Source organism: Scylla paramamosain, chromosome 8 (assembly GCF_035594125.1).
Source record: "Scylla paramamosain isolate STU-SP2022 chromosome 8, ASM3559412v1, whole genome shotgun sequence".
NCBI classification, from domain to species: Eukaryota; Metazoa; Arthropoda; class Malacostraca; order Decapoda; family Portunidae; genus Scylla; species Scylla paramamosain.
Window position 1 is genome coordinate 18,539,540 of NC_087158.1, and position 10,000 is coordinate 18,549,539.

The following is a 10,000-nucleotide window of genomic DNA, read 5'->3' on the forward strand; positions in this document are numbered from 1 at the left end:
GCTGGGCCCAAAACACTCCACTGCTCTCTCTCTCTCTCTCTCTCTCTCTCTCTCTCTCTCTCTCTCTCTCTCTCTCTCTCTCTGATGGTTAACGTGCTTCTTCAGTTTGGTGTTGGGATATAATGTAGTAGTAGTAGTAGTAGTTGTTGTTGGTGGTGTAATAGTTTTTTTTTGTGTGTGGTAGTTGGAATAGTAGTAATAATGGTAAGAGTACTAATATTTGTTGATGTTCTTGTCATCCTGTATCGGCCTTTAGTATGTATAATAGTAGTAGTAATCGTTGTTGTTGTTGTTGTTGTTGTTGTTGTATCGTTTTGTTTTTCTTCACTTCCACGAAACAAGAATAAGTGAATACATAAATAAGGAATAAAGGAATAGGACAGTGTGAATCTCTCTCTCTCTCTCTCTCTCTCTCTCTCTCTCTCTCTCTCTCTCTCTCTCTCTCTCTCTCTCTCTCTCTCTCTCTCTCTCTCTCTCTCTCTCTCTCTCTCTCTCTGTATTACATAACATGCCGCCACTTCTGTTTCCTCACAACTGATGCTGTAACGCGCTGGAAGAGAAGAATGCAAAGTTATCATCGTATATATTAATTTCGTCTTTTATTTATTATTTATTTGTTGTAATGTATTAGAAATGGTACAGTGCGTAGTAATAGATACTTGTTATGATTTCTTCTTCTATTTCTTCTTCTGCAATTTTGATTCATAATTATTTGGCAATGATCCTTTGCAGTCTCTCTCTCTCTCTCTCTCTCTCTCTCTCTCTCTCTCTCTCTCTCTCTCTCTCTCTCTCTCTCTCTCTCTCTCTCTCTCTCTCCTATTCAGTGTACCGTATTTTGAAATGTTTCCTCACGTTTCCTCTACTGTCTACAGGTTTTAGTGGTAGTTATTGTTCTAGTTATGATTTAACGAGGAGAAAAAAAAAACACATGATAACACGCTGATTATCTCTGTGACCTTTGAAAACTGTCCTGCTGAGAGAACAATGTGTTTTTTAAGAATTTTCGTCAGTGTGTCCCCCCCCAAAAAAAAGGGAAAGTAGAAGGGTGGTAATAGTGGCCTTTAAAAATTAGTCCTGGTGAGAGAAAGTGTTAAAGAATTCTGGTCAATGTATTTTCAGTTCAAATTGCAAAAGGGAAGCAGGTTATTAATAGTAAGAATATAATGAAGGAGTGAGTATTTATCGAGGAAGAAAATCATGATGTGTCTGTTTCTCTTCATCTTTGTATGTATAATTAGGTTGACGGTATTGTAAGTAAAAAAAAAAAAAAAAAAAAAAAAAATAAAAAAAATTATCTCCCTGTCTATGTACACCAGCCCGGTAATCCTACACGGGGTGGCCCAGACTCGGTGCTCGTATCGACACACATCTTTCATACTTTGCAAAACACTGAATATTTTGATCACGAATAGGAAAACACAAGAAAGCATTGGAAAAGAGTGAGAACGGAAGGTGGTGACGACAACACACACACACACACACACACACACACACACACACACACACACACACACACACACACACACACACACTTAAGTTATGGTAAGTTAGCTCTGGTAAACTTTCCTCTCTAGCAGTCTTAGAAAGTTAAAATTTATAAATTGCTCCATATGATGAAAGAAAAAAAAACAAGAAAGAAGATTGATAAAACAACAACAAACAAAGCAATAACAAATAAGAAAACAAGTGTCAAACAGAACACCAAAAACAAAAACAAAACAGTAACGGAAAACAAAGCGAATGAAATTGAAAGTTCCTCGTATTTCTTGCCGACTCTTCCTAATGATTTTTTTTTTCTTTGCGTTGGAAATGTGTCTTGCGAAGTTTGCGATGACTTTGTTCCTATCCTTTTTATATAGATACTCATTTTTTTTTTATCTTTTTTTATTGCGTTATTATTAAACTTCATTTATAGACGAGTGCGTGTGAGGATACTGTGACAGGTTAGCGGCAGGTGGTAAAGGGAACACGGGCTGGGAAATAGAGTGCTTTATTTCTGACCTTTATTTCTTCTTTATTTCTTGTTCTTTTCGCCACCTACCTCCTGTAGACAGATACATTGAAATACTTAGAATATATACTGTAATGGTTCTTTTTATACGTTCTCCTTTTTGTATATTGTTATCGAAGGTAATACATAAACAGATACATAGAAATAAATAGGTACCTGCGCAGAAAAAAAAAAGGGGGGACTGGATTTGAAGTTTCTGCATCTTTGTAACCACGACCAGACCATGAATAAAAAAAATAAATAAATCTGACCGTGAGAAAAAAAAATTAAAGCTTATTATTTGAAGTTTCTGCATCTTTCTAACCACGACGAGACCATGAATAAAAAAAAAATCTGACCGTGAGAAAAAAAAAATAAAGCTTATTATTTGAAAAGGTGGTTACTATCAGAAAGAAAGAACGGAAAAATAAAAAAAATGAAAAGATGTTTATGAACAAGAAAAAAATAAATAAGTAAATAAATGAACCATTGTGAAAAGGTGGCTGTATCGAACTTTGAACGCGAGGTAACAAAAGATATACAGTTAATCTAATCTACTTCACAATAATCCTTAGTACAACACGCCATAACATCACAACATTACCTGCCTGAGTATATAATGTCGTGTGTGTGTGTGTGTGTGTGTGTGTGTGTGTGTGTGTGTGTGTGTGTGTGTGTGTGTGTGTGTGTGTGTCTCGTCTCGTCTCGTCAGTTGGCTATTCACGAAAAAAAAATAAATAAATAAAAAGTTAGGTTAGTTTGCAGTTTCCTTCAGTACTCCCGTTTCTCACTTTTCTTTCTTTCTTGTTTTCTTTACTTCTCTTTCCTACCTTCGCTTTCTTTTTTTCTTTTACTTTTCTTTTTTTCCTCCTTTTTAATTTATGACTTGATGGGGAAAGGGGGTAGGAAGAGACTCGTCAATATGTGATAGTAGTCATAAATCGGTTGTGAGAAGGAAGACGAGTGAAAAAGAAATAAGACATGAATAAGTTACTTGTCAAAATGTGGCACTGGCTGTCAAATAAAGTAGTAAATAAGGAAGGAAGGAAATATGACCGAATTAACTTTGAAAATATGATAGTTTTTAAGATCGTGTTCCTGGAAGAGAGAGAGAACACGAATAAGTTAGCTGTCAAAATATAGCACGCTTTTTGAGAAACAAGTTGTCAAATAGAATAATAAATGGCGAAGGAAGGAAATATGGATGAAATAGCCGTGGAAATATGGCAGTTTATAAAATATTGGTTGTGAATAATAATGTTTAATGAAGAAAGAAGACATTAATAAGAAAGTCATCAAAATATAGTACATTTTATTGAGAAACTGTTTTGATACATCGATCATGAAAAAAAGGAGATAAAAAAAATTATAGTTCTCTAGTTCTCAGATAGGATGGTAAATGACAGGAACAAACTCGTAATGGTGTGAGTAGTTTAGTCAGTAGAAAGCTTTACAAGATGAGACACGTTTATGGAGCGATATTGAAACGTGGATATAAAGGCAGGTATTGGGATAGATATAGAGGCAGGTAGGCGTATACGAGTATTATAGAAGGACTGCCACATGTAGACCTTCATACTGTCTTCTTGCAACTTTTCTCTAGTATTCTCATCAATTACAACATAAAAAACTAAGGAAAGCCGCAAGAAGCCGTCAGATTTGGTCTTGTTAGGTTATATTTAAGTTCAGTTGTGTTAAATCAAGCCAAGTTCGGTCCATTGATTTTTTTTTTTTTTTTTTTTAGCAGTTCCTGTACGAAACGCCTGACTATTTCCACTGGTCATCCCATCCATAAATTTATCTAATCTTTTAAAACTCCCTAATGATTGGGCACTAACAACTTGAATACTGGGTCTATTACAGTCGTCTGCCACTCTATGTGAGAACCAATTATGTTCTTAATAATCATGTTCTTTGTTCTTCTTATGTTATTATTGCGTTTGTGTGTGTGTTCTAACTGTGTTCTTGTGTTCTTATAATGTTCTCAATGGCTACTTGTTTTCCCATTATGCTCCTCTTTTTTTATGAACTATTCCTATGTTACTTTGTTATCTCTGTTAATAAAGGGTGAAGTTGAAGGAACAGAAGTACTCCAAATAGACCTACGTAAAATACACGGGAATGTACTGTGCATACATAACCACGAGCACTGAACTACAATGAAAGGAGCTGGCTTATTCCTCCTCCTCCTCCTCCTCCTCCTCCTCCTCGCTTGGATTACCAGTAGAGGCGTGGATTATAAGTGGATTACCCTGAGCTCACTTCTAGCTACCTCCACTTCCACCCTCCTGTTGTACCTGTGTGTGTGTGTGTGTGTGTGTGTGTGTGTGTGTGTGTGTGTGTGTGTGTGTGTGTGTGTGTGTGTGTGTGTGTGTGTTTACTAATATATAAGATCAACATACATCATAAAACATAATAAATAAATCCATATCTAACTGAAAAAAAATAACCATTTCAACAAAATAAACTAAATAAATAAATAGGTTAATTAAAAGAATAAAAGTCTCTCTCTCTCTCTCTCTCTCTCTCTCTCTCTCTCTCTCTCTCTCTCTCTCTCTCTCTCTCTCTCTCTCTCTCTCTCTCTCTCTCTCTCTGCCCCCCCCACATATTAACCCATTCTTTTCTCTACAGGTGAGTTGATTGGCTGCCTGGTCTGGTCTGTCGAGGTCACGTGACTTCAGTGTTTACCTCGTGATGTCACCATTGCGTCATCCCCTCCCATGACGTCACGAGTGGCCTGGGCTAGTAAGTGTTGGGATGGACTGAAGTAAAGCAAAGAAAATGGGAAGAGTGATGCGTGGAGAGATGCGAGATGAGAGAGAGAGAGAGAGAGAGAGAGAGAGAGAGAGAGAGAGAGAGAGAGAGAGAGAGAGAGAGAGAGAGAGAGTATGCATGCAACTTATGTGTTTGTTAATCTGTTTGGTTATTACATTATTGATCTCCTTCTTCTCCTCCTCCTCTATGCGAACTTCATCGAAGAGGAATGGAAATTATTAGTGTGTGTGTGTGTGTGTGTGTGTGTGTGTGTGTGTGTGTGTGTGTGTGTGTGTGTGTGTGTGGAGTAGAGACGAACAAGTGGGAGGAAAAGTAGGAAGAGAGGAACGCGTGGTGATAATAAAAGCAGAAAGGAATTGAGGAGAGGAGTTGGGAAGAATGAAAGAAGGAAAATTTATGAAAAAAGGTAGGAAATTCTGTTGATAAAGAAGAGAAGACTGAAGAAAAGTGTTGTGAAATGTAGATTATTATTCGAGGAATTACTGCATAGAAAATGAGGAAGGGTAGAGAATAAAAAAAAAGGGGGAAGGAGGAGCAGGAGGAAAATAAGAACAGGAAGAGAAGTAGGAATATAAGTACAAGAGAGAGAGAGAGAGAGAGAGAGAGAGAGAGAGAGAGAGAGAGAGAGAGAGAGAGAGAGAGATGAAACCAGGAGAAGCATCAGCAGTAATTTAGACAGGATAGGTGAGGCCAGGTGGTTAATTAGGTAGCCAAGGTAGTCAGGTTAAGGTACTCGGGTAGACTTATTCTATAGGCCTTGTTTTTTTTTTCCGTTACTGTTTGTCAGTAGAGTAGGTTCTCTCTCTCTCTCTCTCTCTCTCTCTCTCTCTCTCTCTCTCTCTCTCTCTCTCTCTCTCTCTCTCTCTCTCTCTCTCTTCGTCTTGGTCATCCTCCTCCTTATCCCTCCTTTCTATCTCTCCCTCCATTTTCTCATCCTTATCTTCCTCCTCCCTAGAGAGAGAGAGAGAGAGAGAGAGAGAGAGAGAGAGAGAGAGAGAGAGAGAGAGAGAGAGAGAGAGAGAATGTTAGTACTTGGAGAAGAAGAAAATGAAGAGCAGAATGGTTGAGGAAGAAGGGAAGAGGAGAGAAATGGCTGTGGAAGAAGAGGAGAGAAATATATTTGAAGAAGAGTTGAAAGATTATTTAGAAAGAGAAAAAATGGAAATAGAAAGGATGGAAAAGACGAGAAGATGAGAAACATGGGGAGGAAAGGATAGGGAATGGTGTGTGTGTGATGTGGGGAGAGGGTAGGGAGTTATTATAAACTATGAGGTGAATATTTTGAGATACGCAATGTTATACTGTGGGGGTGAATGTAGTGGGGGTGGGGGAGTAGGGTCGGGTGGGAAGGGGAGCGGGGGGAGGGAAGGGTGAAGGGGAGACGTCTCAGTTTGGTGCATTGTTGCAATCTGGGGTTTGTGCAACTCTCTCCCCTCTCCCCTCCCCTCCCCTCTCCCCTTGTCGCCTCTCTCTCACTCCCCTTCCCCTCCCCTCTCCAGGCCCCTCCCGTCACTGCTGCACCGGCCAAGGTCCTTTAACCTCTCTCTCTCTCTCTCTCTCTCTCTCTCTCTCTCTCTCTCTCTCTCTCTCTCTCTCTCTCTCTCTCTCTCTCTCTCTCTCTCTCTCTCTCTCTCTCTCTCTCTCTGTGTTGTGTGTGTGTGTGTGTGTGTGTGTGTGTGTGTGTGTGTGTGTGTGTGTGTGTGTGTGTGTGTGTGTGTGTGAGAGATACATGTAAATACTATATAAGTAAAACGTTATAAAAAAAGCAGTTTAGAAAAGAATGAATGAACGGAAAACGAATAAATAGGAAATTAAAGAGACGAATGTAAACGATAAAGAAAGAAAAGCCGTTCCCATAACCTGAAATTTCCCAAAAATACTGACTTACCGTTTTAAAGAGACCATTTTTTCACCACATTTTCATTTTTTTTTTCCATTCATATTTTTTTCTTTTCGTTTCCTTTTTTTCTTCATTTCTCTTCCCTGTTCATTATCTCGTCTTCCTCTGTTTCTTCTTCATCCTCTTCTCTCCCTCTCCTCCTCTCCCCTCCTCTCTTCTCCTCTGCTCTGCTCCCTCATAAGTCTGATATTAAGTATAGTGTGGAAATAAGATAGACCTCCTTCTCCTCCTCCTCCTCCTCCTCCTCCTCCTCCTCCTCCTCCTCCTCCTCCTCCTCCTCCTCCTCCTCCTCCTCCTCCTCTCTCCATCTACCCTCTCTTTCTGTACATTTATATTTTCGCACATGTCCCTCACCTGTCCTATATCTACCTACCTTTGTATCTCTGTATCAAACTTCCTCTCCATTACGCCGTGTCTCGTTGGAGTTAATACTGTAGAGGCGAGAGTTCCCAGTCCTGCATTACCAACACAACACGTAGGGAAGTATGTCTTGGTTGTGGAGGTGTTGTTGTAAGTGTTGTAAGTGTTGTTGACAGGTGTAAGAGTGATATTGTTGTGTGGTGGTAATGGTGGTTGTGCCGGAAATAAATGTGAAAAAAGCGTATCATTATTAAAAGGGTGATGATGATAACAATGATACTAGTAGTAGTAATTGTGTTAGTGATGGGTATTATATTGATACAGCAGCAGCAGCGACAGCGACAACAACAACAACAACAACAACAACAACAACAACAACAACAGCAACAACAACAATACTAATGGTGGTGATGGTAGTGGAAATGGTGGTAATTATGATAACGATAATAATAATAATAATAATAGTAATAATAATAATCATAATAATAATAATAATAACCACAACCAGCAACAACAAAAAACTACGTTAACACTACTACTACTACTACTACTACTACTACTACTACTACTACTACTACTACTACTACTACTACTCCTACTACTACTACTACTACCACCACCACCACCACCACCACCACCACCACCACCACCACCACCATTAATACTACTACTACTACTACTACTACTACTACTACTACTACTACTACTACTACTACTACTACAATGATAAAACTAGTGGTGGATGTGTGGGTGGAGGTGGCGATAGCGGGGGCGGATGTGAGTGGGAGAGTGAGTGCGTGCGTGCGTGCGTGGATTAGCAAGAAGGTCTGCGTTGTGTGATGCATGAATCGCTTTCCTAGGCTGTTTATTTTTTCAGCAGGAGGTGACCTTGCTCTCTCTCTCTCTCTCTCTCTCTCTCTCTCTCTCTCTCTCTCTCTCTCTCTCTCTCTCTCTCTCTCTCTCTCTCTCTCTCTCTCTCTCTCTCTCTCTCTCTCTCTCTCTCTCTCTCTCTCTTTTACAGTGTGTGTGTGTGTGTGTGTGTGTGTGTGTGTGTGTGTGTGTGTGTGTGTGTGTGTGTGTGTGTGTGCAGGGTGAGTCACTGCGCGGTAGATAAGATAGTGAGGTGTGGCTTCCTTGCACCACCACCACCACCATCATCATCATCACTACTGTCTCCATCACTACTGTCACCACCACCATCACCACTCCTGTCACCACCACCATCACCACTCCTGTCACCACCACCATCACCACTCCTGTCACCACCACCATCACCACTCCTGTCACCACCAACATCACCACTACTGTCACCACTACCACCATCACTGCTACTACTACTGCGACTACTATTATTAATACAACTGTCTGCACTATCATGTCATCATCATTACTACTACTACTACTACTACTACTACTACTACTACTACTACTACTACTACTACTACTACTACTACTACAGCTGCTGCTACTTTTATTTATCAACGTGTATATGAAGACGGCAGCACTAAATGTCTGCAGATCGTAGTAGTAGTAGCAGTAGTAGTAGTAGTAGTAGTAGTAGTGGTGGTGGTGGTGGTGGTGGCAGTGGTTTTTATGTACCAAGCACTTATTACCGAGAGAGAGAGAGAGAGAGAGAGAGAGAGAGAGAGAGAGAGAGAGAGAGAGAGAGAGAGAGAGAGAGAGAGAGGAATGTGCGCGAATGATTTGTCAACCGTGGTGTGTGCCTACGTCTGTGTGTGTGTGTGTGTGTGTGTGTGTGTGTGTGTGTGTGTGTGTGTGTGTGTGTGTGTGTGTGTGTATAATAATCAACTTATCAACACTTTTTGTCACCACCACCTTCCTCCTCCTCCTCCTCCTCCTCCTCCTCCTCCTCCTCCTCCTCCTCAGTCAGAGTTCAGAGCACCTTTTAGCTTCGGGGGAGGGATGGAGGAGGTAAGGAAGAGGAGGAGGAGGAGGAGGGGACCGCGCTCACGATTCCCTGTTGCAAGTCACTCCTCCTCCTCCTCCTCCTCCTCCTCCTCCTCCTCCTCCTCCTCCTCCTCCTCCTCCTCCTCCTCCTCCTCCTCCTCCTCCACGCTTTCTACTTCCGCCGCCCCGCCCCTCCTCTGCCCCTTGGAGGTGTGAGAATGGGGCACTGGGAGAGGGGGGAGGGGAGGAGGTAGAGAGTTGGGGAGAAAGGGAGTGACCTGAAGCGGCCATTGTGTAGGGGACGACAGTTCCATTCCTCCTCCTCCTCCTCCTCCTCCTCCTCCTCCTCCTCCTCCTCCTCCTCCTCCTCCTCCTCCTCCTCCTCCTCCTCCTCCTCCTCCTCCTCCTCCTCCTCCTGTGTTATTTGTGCATTCTTTATGTTCCTTTGTGTTTTCTGCCTTCCCTTCAGCTACTCAAGTGTCTTCTCTCTCTCTCTCTCTCTCTCTCTCTCTCTCTCTCTCTCTCTCTCTCTCTCTCTCTCTCTCTCTCTCTCTCTCTCTCTCTCTCTCTCTCTCGCGTTGCAAAACTGATCCTCACACAACAAACATTATAACTTAACCACGCAAGTAAGAGGAGGAGAAGGAGGGTAGAAAATATGCAGGAAGAGAGAGAGAGAGAGAGAGAGAGAGAGAGAGAGAGAGAGAGAGAGAGAGAGAGAAGAAGAATGTGATCATAATTTATTTCACGTTCTCTCTCTCTCTCTCTCTCTCTCTCTCTCTCTCTCTCTCTCTCTCTCTCTCTCTCTCTCTCTCTCTCTCTCTCTCTCTCTCTCTCTCGTAGTTTACGTGCTATATTCTTCTGTTTCATTATTTATTCATTCACTTTTTTTTTACATTAACATGCTTTTTCTTCTTCAGTTCTTCATTTCTTATCTTTTCTTAACTTACCTCTTCCTTTTTATCACTTATTTTATTAATTTCCTTTTTCTTCAATACGATTTTAGATTCTTTTTATTTTCATTCATTATACGAAAATTTAGTGTTTCCTTTTTATCCTTTTTCGTCTGT

The 10,000-nt window shown here is 40.9% G+C and overlaps 1 protein-coding gene across 10 annotated transcripts in view; it reads left to right on the plus strand.

The window, feature by feature from the left end:
* Window positions 1-10,000, plus strand: part of LOC135102901 (collagen alpha-2(I) chain-like) — a 107,941-nt gene that overhangs the window by 25,267 nt on the left and 72,674 nt on the right. The window contains exon 2 of one of the 10 annotated variants that reach the window (XM_064008542.1): window positions 4,622-4,735. The exons of the other annotated variants lie outside the window; for them this stretch is intronic. The gene's annotated coding sequence lies outside the window, so the exon portion shown is untranslated. The remainder of the gene's footprint in view (window positions 1-4,621; window positions 4,736-10,000) is intronic. 10 annotated transcript variants of the gene reach the window in all.